Source organism: Pseudopipra pipra, chromosome 14, assembly GCF_036250125.1.
Source record: "Pseudopipra pipra isolate bDixPip1 chromosome 14, bDixPip1.hap1, whole genome shotgun sequence".
NCBI classification, from domain to species: Eukaryota; Metazoa; Chordata; class Aves; order Passeriformes; family Pipridae; genus Pseudopipra; species Pseudopipra pipra.
This window is the reverse complement of record NC_087562.1, coordinates 20,034,222-20,050,992: the sequence shown is the minus strand read 5'-3', so window position 1 is coordinate 20,050,992 and position 16,771 is coordinate 20,034,222. Positions and strand designations below refer to the sequence as shown.

The 16,771-nt window shown below is 41.1% G+C and overlaps 1 long non-coding RNA gene across 3 annotated transcripts; it reads right to left on the bottom strand.

Moving 5' to 3' along the window:
• Positions 1 to 667: 667 nt before the first annotated feature.
• On the bottom strand, positions 668 to 10,526 carry LOC135422272 (uncharacterized). 3 transcript variants are annotated; one of them, XR_010434400.1, is made up of 4 exons: positions 10,080 to 10,526; positions 9,374 to 9,512; positions 4,272 to 4,377; positions 668 to 3,936 (listed from the first exon to the last, which is right to left on the bottom strand). It is a non-coding gene; the product is annotated as an uncharacterized LOC135422272 (long non-coding RNA). The 3 variants fall into 3 exon arrangements; XR_010434401.1 differs by having other exon boundaries at positions 9,374 to 9,498; XR_010434402.1 differs by lacking the exons at positions 668 to 3,936; positions 4,272 to 4,377 and adding an exon at positions 7,517 to 7,939.
• Positions 10,527 to 16,771: the final 6,245 nt, after the last annotated feature.

Sequence of the window (16,771 nt, the reverse complement as noted above, 5' to 3'; positions counted from 1 at the left end):
ACATTCCCAGCTCATTCACATCCCAAGTGGGTGTTTGCATTTGTGGATGTGTGTCTGAGACCTGGGTCCAAGCAACAGCCCTGCCCAAGGCAAGAGATCTAAGGCCAGTTTGACCCCAACAAGGTGGTTCCCATCGTGTCTGTGCCAGCACTGCTCTCCTGAAGTGAAACCCTTCTCCAAATGGGATCCTGTGGCTCCTTGTGAAAGGTCTGCTGGAGCCCCACAGACATGGAACAAAACTGCCTGGGCAGGGGCAGAGGAGGGGCAGGGACTGAGCTCTGCTCTGGGGGGACCAGGGACAGCAGCCAGGGAATGGCTGGAGCTGTGTCAGGGCAGGCTCAGGTTGGATCTCAGCCAAAGGTTCTTCCCCCAGAGGCTGGTTGGGCACTGCCCAGGCTCCCCAGGGCAGTGGGCACAGCCCCAAGGCTGCCAGAGCTCCAGGAGGGTTTGGCTGATCCTCTGGGGCACAGGGGGTGACTCTTGGGGATGGGCCTGTGCAGGGCCAGGGGTTGGACTGGATGATCCTTGTGAGTCCCTTCCAACACAGCACATTCTGGGATTCTGTGAAAACAACATAAGCCAGTAAATCCTGCAACATTTATACAGAATGTGAACTTACAAAGATGTTTTCAGTGTACACAAAACCATATCAGACACTTCCCAGCTCGTGCTGCAGAGACCTGACAGGCCCTGTTTGTGCTATTAGCACTGAATATGTACCTTTTCACATGCTTGGTTGCATTTTGCCATCTCTACTCCTGTCTTGCAGTGAAACTGCCACAACTTCCCAAAGGGTGAAAAATTAAACAGTGTAGCAGACAGAGAGGGACTCAGCAGTTTGTACAAGCTCAGACTTCACTGAAAAGCTGAGGGCATACCTGGAAACACTTTTAAAATATATAAAATTCATGAATACTTTTCAGTTTGCAGCTGAGACATAAATATGTGTAATGAACATGTAACAGACATCTCACCTCTCCAGCATGGATATATATCTGCTGCTTCACCCTCCCTTGGATGCAGAGTGATTTAATGTGCTTTGCTTGGGAAGTCACCCTCCAGCAAAATAAATTTGATTTCTGCTGCAATCAAAAGAATTTAAACAAAATCACCTCTCAGATCTCCCTAGGTTCATTTATCCAGACATCCATTTCAGCCTTCATTTTCAAGACAGAGAAATTAAAGCGGGTTTGTTTGAGGCAATCTTTAGGATTCTCCAAGGAAAGGTGTGAAGTCTGGCCCTACATGGCCACATCTCTCACATGTGCCATATTTCCTCAGTCTGGGCTTATATTCAGCTCTCTTGGAATAAATTGCTTTCCCAGTTATGTTATTTGCATCTCTCTGTCTTCTAAAAGCAAAGTTCTGGTAATGAAATGGAAAGGGGAAAAGGAAGGGGAAGGGGAAGAGACTCTTCCCTCCCACCTTCCCACCATGCCCTGTCCATGCCCTAGTCAGGAATTTCCAAGTACATCATTCTCCAGGCAAACAAGGGAAAAGAGCAGCAATGTGCTGTGAAATCAGCTTTTAGGAGATGGAGTTTGGATCCTAAGTCTGCAGTTGAAGATTTAAATAGCTGCTCCTGCCAACCTGTAGGCTCAGCCTCGGTGATCACTCCCAGCAGTGTGGAATTGCAGAGGTGCCAGACATTCTGAATTTCCCTTTCCATGTATTATGGCTCACTGCTTCATGCATCACATATAGTGCATGAAAATCACTGCAAATCACAGCCTTTTGCTCAACCAAAGACATTTTCAGCCATCCCTCTCTTTTCATGATGTTCAAACCACCCTACGTAACCTCCTGCTACTTAGTTTTGTCACATGATTTATTAAACAATGGAATCTGAATACTTTCCATGAAAGAGAAATTGGAAATCATATTTTTAATTCAGACACATGGGATCTGCACATTTATTAATCCAGTGCAATAGTGTCATGTAACCATGATATTTCACTTGTCATTAGTGAAGAAAGTTGTCTGGCAACCACTGAAAGCTCAACAGAACAGGTCAGGACTATCTTTTTCCATTAATATGCTGCTGTCACCCTGTTAAAATGCTAAAAACAGGGACAATTCAAAGGATATTTAATATGAAGAACAAGTTTCTTTTTCATGTACATTACTAAACGAATAATTTATTCCACTCCCTTCACACAGAAAATTTTAAACACCATTTCTAATACATTTTAGACAAATATGTTGGAAATCTCATCTCCCATTTGAAACTGTACAACTTTCAGAACTGGCTAAATTTAGCCACTCCTATCGTTATACTTGTTCACAAATTGCAAAAAAAAAAAAAACTCCTCAAAAGGTGCTCAGAAAATATTGATTTAGCAAATGTTTCACACCACTATCTTACTTTCATCAATTTTGTACATCATCAGGATGTGTTATCATACATTTGACTCCAGAATGAGGGAGATGACAGAGAGATCAGGTTGTGAAGGCAGCTGGAGGGGGTCAAAGCCCAGCTCTAAAGCAAGGAATTTGAACCCAAAATTTTACACTGGGATTCTCAGGATCTGGTTCTGACAACAAATTAAAAAAAAAAAAGAAAGAGATTATCAAGATCATCAAGGAAATGGGGGCTAAGGCTCTGACTTGTGGGATGCTCTATCCCACAGAAAGAAATACCCTCTGAAATCCAGGAACTGTGTGGGATATGCAGGAACTGGAGGCTGAGAAGAAGTCTGTGAACTCTTGTTTCTGTTCAGAAAACTAAAGCTGAAGAAGGGTTTTGTCTGAATGATTGTTTGGTCAGTTGGTTTGGTTTAATATCTATTATTCTAAATGTTCCTTCCACAAAATTCTTAATAATTCCAGGTAATGTTAGGAATCATAATGAAAACCTTCCCTAAACTAAATTTCCCCAGAATATATCTACCAAAGTTTGGGATCCCTCCTTCAAAGACAGACACTATCTTGGAAAAATGAGGCCACTGACTCATTTCCTATTGAGCATTTGAGAATCAGGAATTCAATCCCAGTCATTTTCCCCACCTCTCAAACATCTCATGTTCCATCTTGCTGCAACAATGAAATAAGAACATACCTGACATTTTCCACAAATATTCTGCATCTGTTTTCATACAATTTTACCCCCAATTTGGGTTACAATTTACCTTAATGGAGCCAAATTATCAGCTTTTTCTTCCCTTTAATGTCATTTCTACAGGCAGCTCAGCAGATAATTTTGTGCTACTGCAGGCACACAAGGTAGATTCTAATATTGATCTGAGTTTTTCCCTTGAATACGATTTGCATTCCTAACCTGATCTACTTTTTTTTCTTCCCATAGAACATGATTTACATTCTTAGGTCTTGCTGCTTCAGTTTAAAGCCATCTTGAAAAAGTCTCTTTCTAATCATCCTTCTAAATTCATGTGGGAATAACTCTTCCTACTGATGCTTAGGAGAGAAAAATCTCAAATAAATTGATGCTATTCTTGCAGACCGTAATGACTGGAAACTGTATTTGTTGATGGAAATCAGAGAATTTTTATAGCTTACTAATAATCTACCTCTGGGACAGCTAATTACCAGGGCTTGCCATGTCTGAATACTGAGGAAGTGCATTCAATCTTCCAGCTCCTCTGAGCAGGAACAAATCAACAGGATCACCCAAAGACCATCCTTGTGGCAAAGCAAACTCCAGCATAAAAACCCATTTCACACAAAGCAAAAAGAGACGTTTTCTTTGGCTTAAACATAGGGAGGTTGCGGAAAATTAATTTCCTTTTAGCCATGGCCTGTTTCCACCTGCCTTCCCCACTCACTGCACGTGCTGGAGGGGCAGATTCATTCCAGAGTGTGACCATGGCATCTCTCCTTTGGGGTCCCTGCCCACCCTCCCAATTTTCTCTCCAGGTTAAGCTCCTCTTCCACCAGACACAGAATTGCACCACTGAGGTAACAGTCCATTATATCCCACTGTCAACATAAAGAGACACAAACAAAAGCAAAGTGTTTAATTCTCCTGAATTCTGCCCAAATTTAAAAGTAACTCCGTGACAAGAGTCAGTGACACTTATGTTCTCAGTTGTTCTCACCAGGTTCATTCACTCTGCTATCTCATTTCTAAAAGCACCTATGTTTTAAATTTTTCTTTTAATACAAGAGGAAAGGTGCCTTCTCAAAATTCTTTCTGTTAGATCTGAATGAGAAAAAGTAATTTACCTTCCTACCACACTATCCTCTTATCATTATTATGTTCATAGTTTTCCAAATATACTTTATTCACTAGAGGTAGTAAATGCTATACTTACAGCTTTGAACACAGCTGACATATCACAGTGGTCCAAAAACACTGGAAGAGGAAAATAGGAAACCATATATCCTTGGAATTTTTTGTAGTAGAAGTATTGTATCACACTGAAAAGACACAAGAGAGAGGTTGTGTACATCACTACTCTATCTGGGTTTAAGTTTATTTTTGAAATGTATCATATGGGAAAAGCAAACCAAGATTTTAAGAAACTCCAGGCAGGACAGACTCAGACATATTCACCTTCGACATCAAACACTGGTCTGGATCTTGATTACTTAAATATTCCCCTAAGTTGCCTGAATAAGAACTGTAAATATATACTAAAACATCACATTTAGCACCATGAACAATAGTTTTGGGGGCTGAAAGCAAAGGCAGCACTAGAGTACTACTGGCCAACACACTTTCAAGTGACAGGTAAAAGTAGGAAAATCTATGACATATTTCTTGCTTGTATTAAATAATTCTGTCTCGTATTGGCCTCATAAGCCACCAGCGTGCCTGTAACAAATGTGGATAGAGCCTTCCCAAATCTTCCTTCACGAAGCCCGGCCATGATGATTAAATAATTAGTACTTTTTTGAAGTCAATGGAAGTCCAATTCATCTTTAAATAAACAAACAAAAGATATGTTTTGTTTGTTTACTTTAATAAGGTAAACCTTTGTTTTTGTAAACTTTAATAAAGTCACCAAGCAATTTGAGTCATTAACACACACAGATGCTTCTGCTGAGCCCACTGCCCATTCACATCTGCCTTTAGCCAAAACCAGCTAAACAGCTGAGCCAGAAAGGACTTTGAACTCTCAGCTTTGCAAAAGAAGAGAAATCTGCCCCAGAACAGTGATTCTGTGGGACTGGCAGAATATCTTTTGCATCATCAGAAGCTGTATCTCAGTGGAGCTCCTTTCAGCTGTAACCTCTGCCAGGACACTCCTCCACCCACACTTTGGTACCATTTGGCAGAGGAACCTGCAAATCCCACAGTGTTTTCCTGAATAAACCCCTTTGACTGCAGGACATGCCCTTAACCAGACCACAAAATTGCAGCACATGCATTTAGGGTGGGATTCTTCATAAAAAAATAACTCTGGGCATTTACAGGACAATTATTTTTGACATTAAACAAATTATTCACCAGTGCAAGGTGTTCAGACTTTAGTCTATCACTGGAATTAATGAGGTGATCTCACACAGCATTGCAATCTATAAGTTACACATTTGAACTAAATCACATTTGCCTGTGCTATAATTATCAGGCTTTGTACCTTCATAGGCCTTGTATTTGGCCAAAGAGAGCTGAAACCCAAAGTTAATAGCTTAGTGACCTTCCCCTCCACAGACAGCAAGAGAAGAGATGCAGAAAACTTCAGAGGTTGGTGCAGATCAGAATTACCTTCTGGAATTGCCTGTCCCTCCGTTGGTTATACAGGGAGTGGGGGATGTGCAGTTTAGCAGGGACAAATCTCTGCCCGAACATCCTTGGGCCTTTAAATCTGTGACTTATTTTACTTCACCACTTTATTCATGGTTATGCCAACATGCTCAGAGTCTTTACTGAGACAAAAGAAAGCAAAATGCAATATCAGAGTGTGGTTTTTCTTCTTAAAAGCACAAAAAGTATCACATCAGCGTTCGGCTACAACTGCACTCCAGAGCCCTTCGGATTGTTTCGTACGTGGAACTTCTTGGTGCTGTTGGTCTCATTGTTAAGCTGTTTCTTTGCTGCTGTTACACTTTTGGACCTGCATTCTTCCATCCAGACGTTTTTCTGTCTCTTCCTGTTCCTCCAGAGCACTTTGTGGGTGTTCTTTAAGCTCTGATAGCTCATTCTGTGCTTTTGTTTCCTGGTTCTGTGCTGCCTCTTAGTGAATGGAGGTCATATAGATTTTTTTATTTTATTTTGTATTTTGAGATGCTCGCTTTCCTCATTATTTTAAGGTTTTGAGTAAATAGTCTCCTCTTCTAGCTATCATAACACAATTAATGGGCTGTTTTCTACAAAGGTCAGTCCTTTGAACAGAGCATTACAATCATGGGAATAGAAACAAAGCAACTTAGTGACCCTGATTTTTCGGTCTAAAGAAACTGCGTTTTTCTGAAATGACTTCCAACCTGTTAATCAGATTAGCAGAGAGACCTAATCCTCTGAAATGCTGACTGCTCCTCGGGACTTCTGTTTTATACTCCACACTGCCCCATTAGTCCTTTTACATTCAACATCTTCCTTTGTCCAAGAACACCCTCAGTGATCAATTCCTTCCTGTGTCCTGTATTTCATCAATGAAAATATTACAGAGCAGGGCAGAACAGGAACCTCAATATTCTCTATTAAAACCAAACAGATAACCTTTGAAACTAATTTGTTAGGTCTGTGAATTGAATATCATCCAAAGGTATATTTTTATGTGTGCCTGTATCATGGTTTGGCTTTTTGGCACTGGTGTGAAAGTTTCATTTCTTAACAGCTATTATGAGCTCTTTCAGTTCCTTTAGGCATCTCTGGAAGATGCCTGTGCTTTAAACAGCTAAGCTCTTTTGTTCAGGAGTGAATTTGTATGTCATCACATACACAATTGTTATTTATTTTGATATGTATATATGAATATAAGTATAAAACCCTAGAAGTCCAGCAGCTGTGTACTTTAGTATGGCAATGCAGGGTTGCTGTTTGTATTGTGTGCATGGGTTTGTCAGGAAATCCAGATCCTGGAAGAGTTTTAATCCATGCAGTTGGTAGTCTCAAGTGTCAACACATCTGCATTGGTGGCACAGCAATGTTTTGCCAAGAATTAAAACATCAAAAGACTTACGGCACTTCTGAAGGCATCACCCCTGAAATCATCACCAACTGAAGCAGAGATCTGACACTTGAGATTACAATTGCCTGAGGAAAAAAACAACCCTTTTCAAACCAGCACAGCACAGGAATGATTTCGGGACCAGCTCTTCATTTGCCCTGGTGCATATATGATTTTCTCATGGATGGAAGAGAGGGTCTAGGGCCCCGGGAACTAAATATTCATGTTCAGGAGTTTGGAAAGGCTTTCAAGTGCTGCAGAGCCTGATTGCTCCCCCGTAGGGGTGTGTGAATGTCTCTATTATACAACAGGACTGTATCAGCAGCCCAAGGGCAGACTAGAAACTATCAGCTGAAGGAGTGAGTTCTCATCTCGAGGCAAACACATAACTGCTGTTATATCAGAATTCTCACAAAACAGCACAAGAAAAAGAGGTTGCCTGGAGAAGAGAGGTGTGAGAGACAAGGCGTAGGGTTATCTCTAAGATATGCAGTGAGAACTCCGTTCTTGCAAGAACAGAGAGAGTTAGGAATTACTGGATTAGAAGACTTTTAATAACCTTCGCGAAGTGGGAGCAAAAGGAGTATGTGGAGGATGCCTTCAGTCTGAAAAACAAATTAGGTTTGACACATGAAGTAGTTAAGACACTCAAAGGTCTATTTTAATTTGCAAAGGCTATGAACACTGGGTATATCCCCTAAAAATCTGTTCTAATGGTGGCAAGTTAGGTCTGTGTCAGCTTCAAACAGCACCTTCTACTGCTGGGCCTCCTCCTTTCTTACCCTCTCAACTCAGAGCTTGTTTGTTTGCACAAATCCGCCCCTTGTGCTGGTTCTGTTCCTACATTTCATCTGTGTGACCCCAGCCTGAGAATGAGAGGAGATTAATTAACCAGTAGTATCAGTTCAGCTGACAGTCCTGTACATGAGGTCGGGCAAGGACTCCACGTGTGCTTGTATGGCCAGAGACAGGCAAGGGCAAAGAAACACCTGACTTGTGATCTGAAGGAGATTTTCTAAAATCCAAGGAGACTGACAGGAGGTCAGGGGAGCAGAACTAATGAATGCCTCCAAAACACACCACCCAGGGCAGAGGTGTGTGCCAGGAAACCTTAAAATGTTCTCCAAATAAACACCATAGCTGTGAATACAGAGCAACAGAGAATAATTTCATATTTAGACTTACTCAGGTTTTCTGAGTCAAAAATTAGTGCTTTTAAGAGCCTATCTTTGTCCCAATTGACTTTAATCAAGTGCTTCAGAATCTAGAAAATGTTTTAAGTGAATAGAACTCTTAAGCAGAGGGCCCAGGGAATGGGAGAACAGCTCTTTTGTGCTCTCTTTCAATGCTGTTGCTTTGTTGTTTTTCTTTGTTGTTGCATTTTTACAGTTTTCAATACAAGTGAAGCACCAGAACTGTAGGTTTCACAAACAAAATGAGAGGTGTAAGCAGAAAGAGATCCTTGAGGAGACAAGTTCAAGCAAAAATTTAAAATCATTCCCTTGACAGTGTCAACCTGATGATCTCTTACGTGTTCACTTTGCTATGATCTCTAATGCCCTTCATGCAGACAAGAGACTGATATTCTCCAAATGACAGAATCCCTTTGTTTTCCAGTATTCTGTATGAAAACACAGTCACTTTTACTTTTCAAATAATACCTCAGGAAAATAAAAATCGACACACTTCATATGACACGATGACACGTCTTAAAAGGGTTTTGGTCAAATGAACTCAGGCAACACTAGTTAAATTTTAAGGCAAATGATCTTGGAAAATCTGATTAAAATCTGTCATGAAACAAACACACCCTGTCTATGTCTGAGAGAAAAATCTTGGAAAATATTGTATCCTATATTGAATTGTATCTAAACAGGGTCTCTTTAACATCCTGTCATTACTCCTTCCCCCAGAGCTTATTTAGTCACCATCTCCCTCCTCTGCCCACCCCGTGTCACAGCACCACTGCTCCCTCCCCTTGTTCTGGAGCCGTGAACCAGATGAAGCTGAAGTTTTATGAACTGTCTTTCTCATTTTTGCCTCTAAATGTCTGTACTTCTACCACAGACTCTTAAAAATAGTCAGCAAATGGGAATTTAATGCTTCCTACTGATAGATAACATGAGCACTCTCAGCCTGCTGTTTGCTCAGAATGGTGCTATGTTATGATGCTTCAAAACATTACTTCTGGTATTTATTTGTTATTATTCGTTATTATTATTATTTATGTAGTATTTTGGTCAACTCTGCTGGACCAAACACTCAAACCAAACTCTCTCTTTGCTCAGCTGGTGCTTTACCTGATCAAACTGTCCAGGATTTTGCCTCAGTCTGTCTCTCCTAAAAGTGAGAAAATGTAGAAATCAGGTGCCATCACATTTCCACTCCCTTCCTCTGCTGCTTGAGCTTTGCCAGGAAACAACTCCTACAACCAAGGAACTAATAGTGAAAAATCATTATTATTACAAAACAACTGAGTCTTCTAAAACCTTGCCTGTAAAATGACTTTTGAAAAGGTTACTTTCTCAAAGTATATAATGTCTTTCATTAACTTGTGGGAATAAAAGTAGGAGCAGAGATGACAGGACTAATGACAAGGCAGTTCAGTGCAGTCTCTGTGCCCAGAGCACATCAGGGGATCAGAGCTCCTACAGCCACCTGAGAAGTGTCTTTTGAAGTCATTAGGATTTAACAATTAACAGAGAGATTTGTTTGATGGTTAGATGCAGCCACATAAGAAAGACATTCAGCTCCAATTTTACCCATTATTTTGCCTGTAACAGATTAACAGCATACTTTAAAGGCATTTTCATATCCAAACCTATATAATTGAAAGAGAAAAAATTCAATTCACCAACTTCACTACATTTAAAAAAGAATACAGAGTTCTCTTTTAATAACAAATGAGCAAATAATCATGAATTTGAACTGAAAGGATGAAAGACACAAGTCAAACCTGAGGAATCAGTGATGCCCATTTTCTATTTTATCAATTTTAATACTTACACAATATTTCCATGATGGTTGTCAAATATTTTCTATTGCCTGAACTGGGATATATTGAACTAGATAGCAAATGTTCATCCCTCTGCAGTCAGCAGCAAAAAACCTCCTTCTTTTTGAGAGTTATTCTTTATTAATTGGGTCTCTGGACCCTGTTAATTGTTAACAGCAAAGGGATCGAGAGACCCAGGACTGTGTCTGATCTGAGTTACAGCTCTTGAATGTGCTCTGAATATTTCATTATAAGACCTAATTTTGCACCATGAGACAACTTGAAATAGCTATTATTTTTTCTTACCTGCACTTCCCATTTAATGTTTAATGCTTCTCTCACTCCCTTTTCAAAAGGTGCCTCGAATTCCCTCCAACTTGGTTTAGAAACTTCTCCTATTTCAGAAAATTTAGAATTGACTACTATTCCATGCTCTGGATAATTCATGAGGTGTTTTTCTGGTTTACTCCTTTTAGTTTCCAAGCAGGACTTTTTTTAAGTTAAAAAAGTAGTTCTGTTGATCTGTAATTGATTGGCTGACTATATAACGAGCCTTAATTAACTTTTGTCCAAGTTCAACCAGTGCAACTCCAATTTCCAAGAACTGAAAGCTCATCAGAAGCTGCAATTTTTTTCTCCCCCATACAGACCCTGGGAATTAATTTGGTGAATGAGTGTGTGCTTTTAAGGAGAAAGAATATGGTCTATGTGTTTGTAGGGACAGTTTTTCCTAAACCTCCTAAATATCTGGTAATACAACGTTCTATATAAATACTGTCCTCTCTGGCAAGAGTAGAGGATGTGGAGTGGAAACACAAATATTTCAAATTCTGGAATTGGTTCCCATTAATTGAAATACATTTTTCATTACCTTGCTATTTGTCAACTTGTTAATTTATTTATATTTTGCTGAGTGACTCACAACAGCCATCACAACTTCCTTTGAAAGATAAAAGTCTTTTTTATACATTTGTTTGCCTCAGGTTTGAAATCTTATAGAAAACATCAAATATTCCATCACTTGACAATAAAATCAGAAATGGCAGTTTGGAATATTTATTCTAAAATAATCAAAGGAAACCTTTGATGCATACTTCAATAATTATTTAGTACATTTTACTCCTATAAATATGTTTCTTTGCCTTACAGACACAGGGAAAAACTCTTAAAAGATATTTCAAATGAATAATTCAAACAATGACTGACAATATAATTGTTTATGTTTTTTTATGTTGGCACATTCACTTTATTCCTTCAATTTATAAACCAAGTTATCACTCTCTGTGATATTTATAAAAGTTGAATAAATAAAAGAAACTTTATAAAGATGTCTTGTCATTTTTTCTTCCTGTATATTTGCTAATCTGCTTCCCTTATTTTAGTTCTTTAGTTGAGAGCTCCTGGTACCACTTGTATCCCACCTTTGGTGGGATTTTAGCTATACCAAGAAAATACATAACCACTGGCAATTAAATTGCCTTATCAACTTTCTGCAGCTTATTAAGTTGTTTTATTGTAAAGGAAGATTAATGTCTTCCATAGACAGAGGAAAATACCTAAGCAGGAGTCCATGGATTAAAGCTGCGATATCCTGTACAAACCCACTTTCTGAAGGAATTCTGAAAGAGATAAAAGTAAATTGAAGTGAAAATGTAAGGATATAAAATAAAATCACTAGTTGAATACTAATGAAAATACCAAGTTGGAATTGGAAAATCTTTCATATGTGGAAGAATCTCTCAGGGAATGAACTGCATCTCTTGTGAAGCAAAACTGTTTTATATATAAAAAAATCTTAATGAATTCATAAAAAAACAGGACAACAATAAAGCTAGAAAGAGAGATTTAAAAACTCACTAAAAATAAAAATCTGCTTGGGGTAAAACAAAAAGTTATAGGCAGATATAAGAACAAAACAAAGAGCAGGAGAAAAGGAGCAGGTGGAAGTGCAGGAAATGGAGCCCAACACTCAGAATTATGGCTCACAAGGACAGAAAGCACTTTGAAGTGATGGGCTTGGCAGCAGCAGCAGCAGCAACTCACGGAAAAAAGGAAATATGGATGGAGGCACTTCCATGTCAGCAAGAGCAGCCTCTCCTTTATCCTTGTTTCCCTGGATCCTGGTAATGGCTCTGGATCAAATTCCATCTGGACTAAAGGGCAGTTCCTGAGCTGGGGAGTCACACACAGCTCCCAAAATGTGCTCCTCCCAAAGCCCAGGAGAGCAGTGTCAGCCCTGAGGGTACACCTGGAATCCCACCCAGAGTCAGAGCTGCTCCTGCTCCCCCAGGGCTGGGGGGACCCTGCGGGGGGGCAGGACAGGCTCCAGCACAGACCCAGGGGGGAAAGCAGGATTCAAATGGGAGCACTGCACTCACAGCTGGAAATGGGAGCACATCAATATCCAGGTCTATGAGAGAGCTTTTGATAACAGAGTTAACAACCATTGTCCCTTGCCTAAAAAAATCTAACAAGTGTTTCTGCAGGTACCTCTAAACAAAAGCCTCAGCTTGGTAAAACAGAGGCAAAAAAATGTTGAACTCACCCCCTATTGGGAGTCAAGGTCCTACATTGTGGCTGTGAGGAAATTCAGTGGAGTTGAATTTCGGTAAATCAATTAAGATTACATCAGATGAATTTCTAAAGAAGAAAAAAAACCCACCACCAAAAAAAATTCTCCTGGGATCAATGCCACCTTCCCAGTTTTCAGCCAGACAGTTCTGTTTTAAAATATTTTGCTCAGAATTCAGACATCTGCTTTACTGTGTGTTTGTTTTGCAGGTTTGGTGGTAGAGGGACTGGCAAGGGATGAGGTCTGCTGTTTAAAATGCTGGCCTGCCTCTGTCTTCTCTGTTTGCAATTTATTACCTTATTTAACTGATTGAGAAAGATATTTTAAAAATTGCTGAGGTCTCGCTGCAGTGCCAAATAAAATTAAGTATGTGCTTAAGTACTTAATGGCATGAAATAACAGTTATTCTTCTATTTGCTTTTTTTGTTTACTGGAGACTTGTACTGAACTCAGTTCACTGCTTTTGAAAAAACATACACTGAAAACTTAGTTAATTCAATTAAGGAGCTGAAAGCACACAATAAGGCAAAACATAATCCCCAAAATATGTGACTTTTCTCTTTTCATTGCAGCAACACTCCAAGGCAAAAGGACACACGGGCAAAGGTTCCATCCTTTACAGAACCACTGCATGCCGGGGAAAAGCCTTTCAGACTGTCTGGAGTTCTGAGAGAAAATAAGGGCAGAGGGCAGGAGGTTGTTTAAATTGATCTCTAACTACTAACACAGGAAAGGGGGAATGTACTGGAGAAAGGGAGAAATCAAAACAAATCTAAATCAGGGGCTTTTATCTGTTGGTAGCACACTGAGGTGCTACAAAACCTGCCTGGCACTAATACAAGTGCCCAGTGCTCTGCTGGGCAGGAACACGTTCTGCTCTGAGCAGCCCAGAGCTCCTCAGCATTTCTGTCTTCTGCTGCTCCCAGAAATGATGCTTTGGAGCATTGATTCTGTCAACACTGTTCCTAATCCTGACATTTTCTGACATTTTCCATTTCGCAAAATAAAAAGAGTTTAAAATTTTTAGCTTTGACCTTGACATAACGAACTGATGGATCCCAGCAAGGAAATGGAGGTAGTATGAGCGTATTTGTTCCAATCTTTCCTTCAGGTGCTATCAAAACTGCAAATTAAATTATAATTTTTTATCAGAGGTGCCTGGAAAATGGATAATCTTTCTGTGGTGGTGAAGCCATAGAAATGTTCCATCCTATATGGGGAGAGAAGTCTCAATAGAAAATAATTCAGGGCTTCCAGAAGAAAATGCATTTAGGCACAAACAACAGGGTGCATTTTTTTTTTTTTAGCTTGCCCAGTTTAACTACCTGCCCACAATCCAAATGAATATGAATATCCAGTGTAAGGTCCAGAGGTTTTCCTTTGGTGTTATGAACAAAGCAAGGTGTTGTGCTGCCTCCTGGATAGGCAAGACCTTGGTATATTTGACTCTTAGAACTTCTTGCCTCAAAAGAATTTGAAATTAAAATGTGTACAGTATTAAGAAGTGTGTCCTCCGCATGATTCAGGGGCCAATCAAGCCTGATCACAATCAAAAGGCAAATGCAAAGCAGTTCTTCTTCTTGCCTTTAGTCCCCCTCTTCCTAGTAAATGCACATCATCAAAAGAGCAGTGGCATATAAAAGCTTTAAATGAGATCACAGATGTAACACAATCTTGTTTCCACCTTCTATCCATTCAAACAAATGTCATTGTAAATGTATTGTAAGACCTGTGATTGATCAGATCAACTTCTATGACAGCATCATTTCATGTCACAAAGTCAACTGATTATGTTCTACAAGTCTTCTTTGTACAATCTCAATAGCAAAAGGCATAAACATTGAGAACAGGAAAAAAGATTCTTACTTTGCTTATAATGATGTCTTGTCATTTTATTGCTACACATCCTCCTCTTTTTCTGTCTTTAGTCCCTCATTCTTCTTCAAGGATCAACTCAGAAAGGTTTGATGTACTAAAATTTAAACCTTTATTACTTTTTAACATAACTAATACTGCATCCAAACACACAGCGAGGAGAGCATCATGGCCAACACCCAGACAGAGCACACAGCCAGTCCTGCTCAGTCACCCAGGATCAAAGAAGGTGGGTGTCGTGGTTTGAGATAGTCCCAAAATCCAATTCCCTAGCTCCATTCCCCCTCTCACATCTCAACCTAATGTGAGATGGGTTTTTCCAGACAAAACACACCAGACTCAAAGTGGGGGAAAGGGAATGTATTACAATGACTGTACAAACAAATACCATATCACATTATACACACGATCACAACTATCTCTACCATGACATATGTATTTACAATGGACCAGATCTCTTCTCCCCTCCAAATAAAAGTCCAGGAGAGAAAGAAGGACAGATCCCTTCCAGTCTCTAAGCAGCAGCATCTTCTAAAGCAGCAGTCTGTCTGTCCTTTCCACATGCAGCAGCTGTGGCTGGCTTTCTGGCAGAACTCACGAGGGAGGTATCCAAGCTCCCTCGGCCCCCTTGACACAGGCAAAGGGGTCTTCCGTGGGCTTCGTAACCCCAGACAAGGTCGTTTCACCACGGTCATATCACGAGACACGGGGGGTCTTCGTGACGGTCTGGTATCTCTTGCAGGGCCTCTGTGCTCTGTCTCTCAGGCTGCCACCGTGGCAGCAGTGCAAGGGGGGAGCCAAGGTCAACTCCCCCCACATTCCATCTGGCCGTCCCGGTCCAGCTCCGGGACGCTCTGAGCTTCTCAGCTCCTCTCTCTCTCTCTCCGGTGCTGCATGTCTAAAACTTTTCTCCTTAATAGGAGTCCATCTGTTCCTCCTTTCTCGGAGGTCTCAAAGGAGTTTGGGGGCTCTAGTTTCAGTCTTACCCCCAAGAACTCTGTCTCTCAGCTGCTGGCTCTCTTTTTTTCTGGCTCTCCTTCCAGGAGTCCTTTCTGGTGCTGCATGTTGTTTCTGCTGCTCCTCCGGTTCAGGTCTTATCTGTCCTGGCTCTCTGCCAGAGACTCCAGACGCTGTGTCTCTGCTTTCTGCTCTGTCTCCACTGCCCAGGGTGGAGAGAAACATCTCCCAGCTTAACCACAAACACTTAGTCCAGTCTAACACTGTTCCAAGTCTCTGTAATCCCCCCCCAGCCAGGGGCTGGGAGTCCCCAGAGGCCCCGAGGGGCTCAGAGCCCCTTCCTCGTGGCTCTACAACATGGCCACCTCTCCAACAACAACCAAACTACAACTCGTCTCTTCCGGTGCTTGTGATATGTTTACATTTTTGCAGGAGTGCCCATTGTGCAGACTTCAAAACTTCCAGGGGTTTCCACCCCTTGGGGTTTTACCATTTTTCTTAGCCTCTGGGGGAAAACAAAATCCAAACCACTGCAGTGGGGAACCCAAGCTGTGTCTTGGTTGGCATCCCTTCTAACAGCATGGCAAACATTTAGGGACTGACAGCTTTGGTTATTCTTCCAAGGCAACACTAGGAACCCTGGAAATGATGGTAAACCCTCCTCCTGGGGGATCTGCAGCATATCTCGCATGTTAAGGGACCATGAGCAGTGTTTCATCAGAGGAACTGCACAAAGATCTTGCAAGGGTGTTGATGACTCACATTGCACCAACTAAAAGGCCTTCCCAAATCACTGCAGCCCTGAGTATCTATTTCCAGTGGGTTTCTGCGGGAAAGAAAAAGGGAATGCCAAAGGCAAAAAGAACTGAATGGCTGTGGATAAAGTGGGGAAGGGCAAAGACTGAGCAACTGACAGGTAGGAAAAAAGGAGGTTAAAAGGTAGGAAGGAGCTTGGAAAATGGAGGTTAACAGAGTTGGAGAGGGCTGGTAAGGGTGCACCTGGAAATCACAGAATGGCTTTAGCTGGAAAGGACCTTAAAGCTCATCCAGTGCCACCCCCTGCCATGGGCAGGGACACTTTCCACCAGCCCCGTCCAACCTGGCCTTGGACACTTCCAGGGATCCAGGAGCAGCCCTTCCCTTCAGCACAAACCTCAGCACACAGAGCTGAAGGCTGGCAAAGGGGCTGAACAGATAAAAGGGGGATCAGCATTTACAGGTAACCACCCCCACAAAAATGACCATAACCTTCTGACACCTCCTCAGGGGGAGGTTGTCTGTAAGTTCCTTTCATGGAGA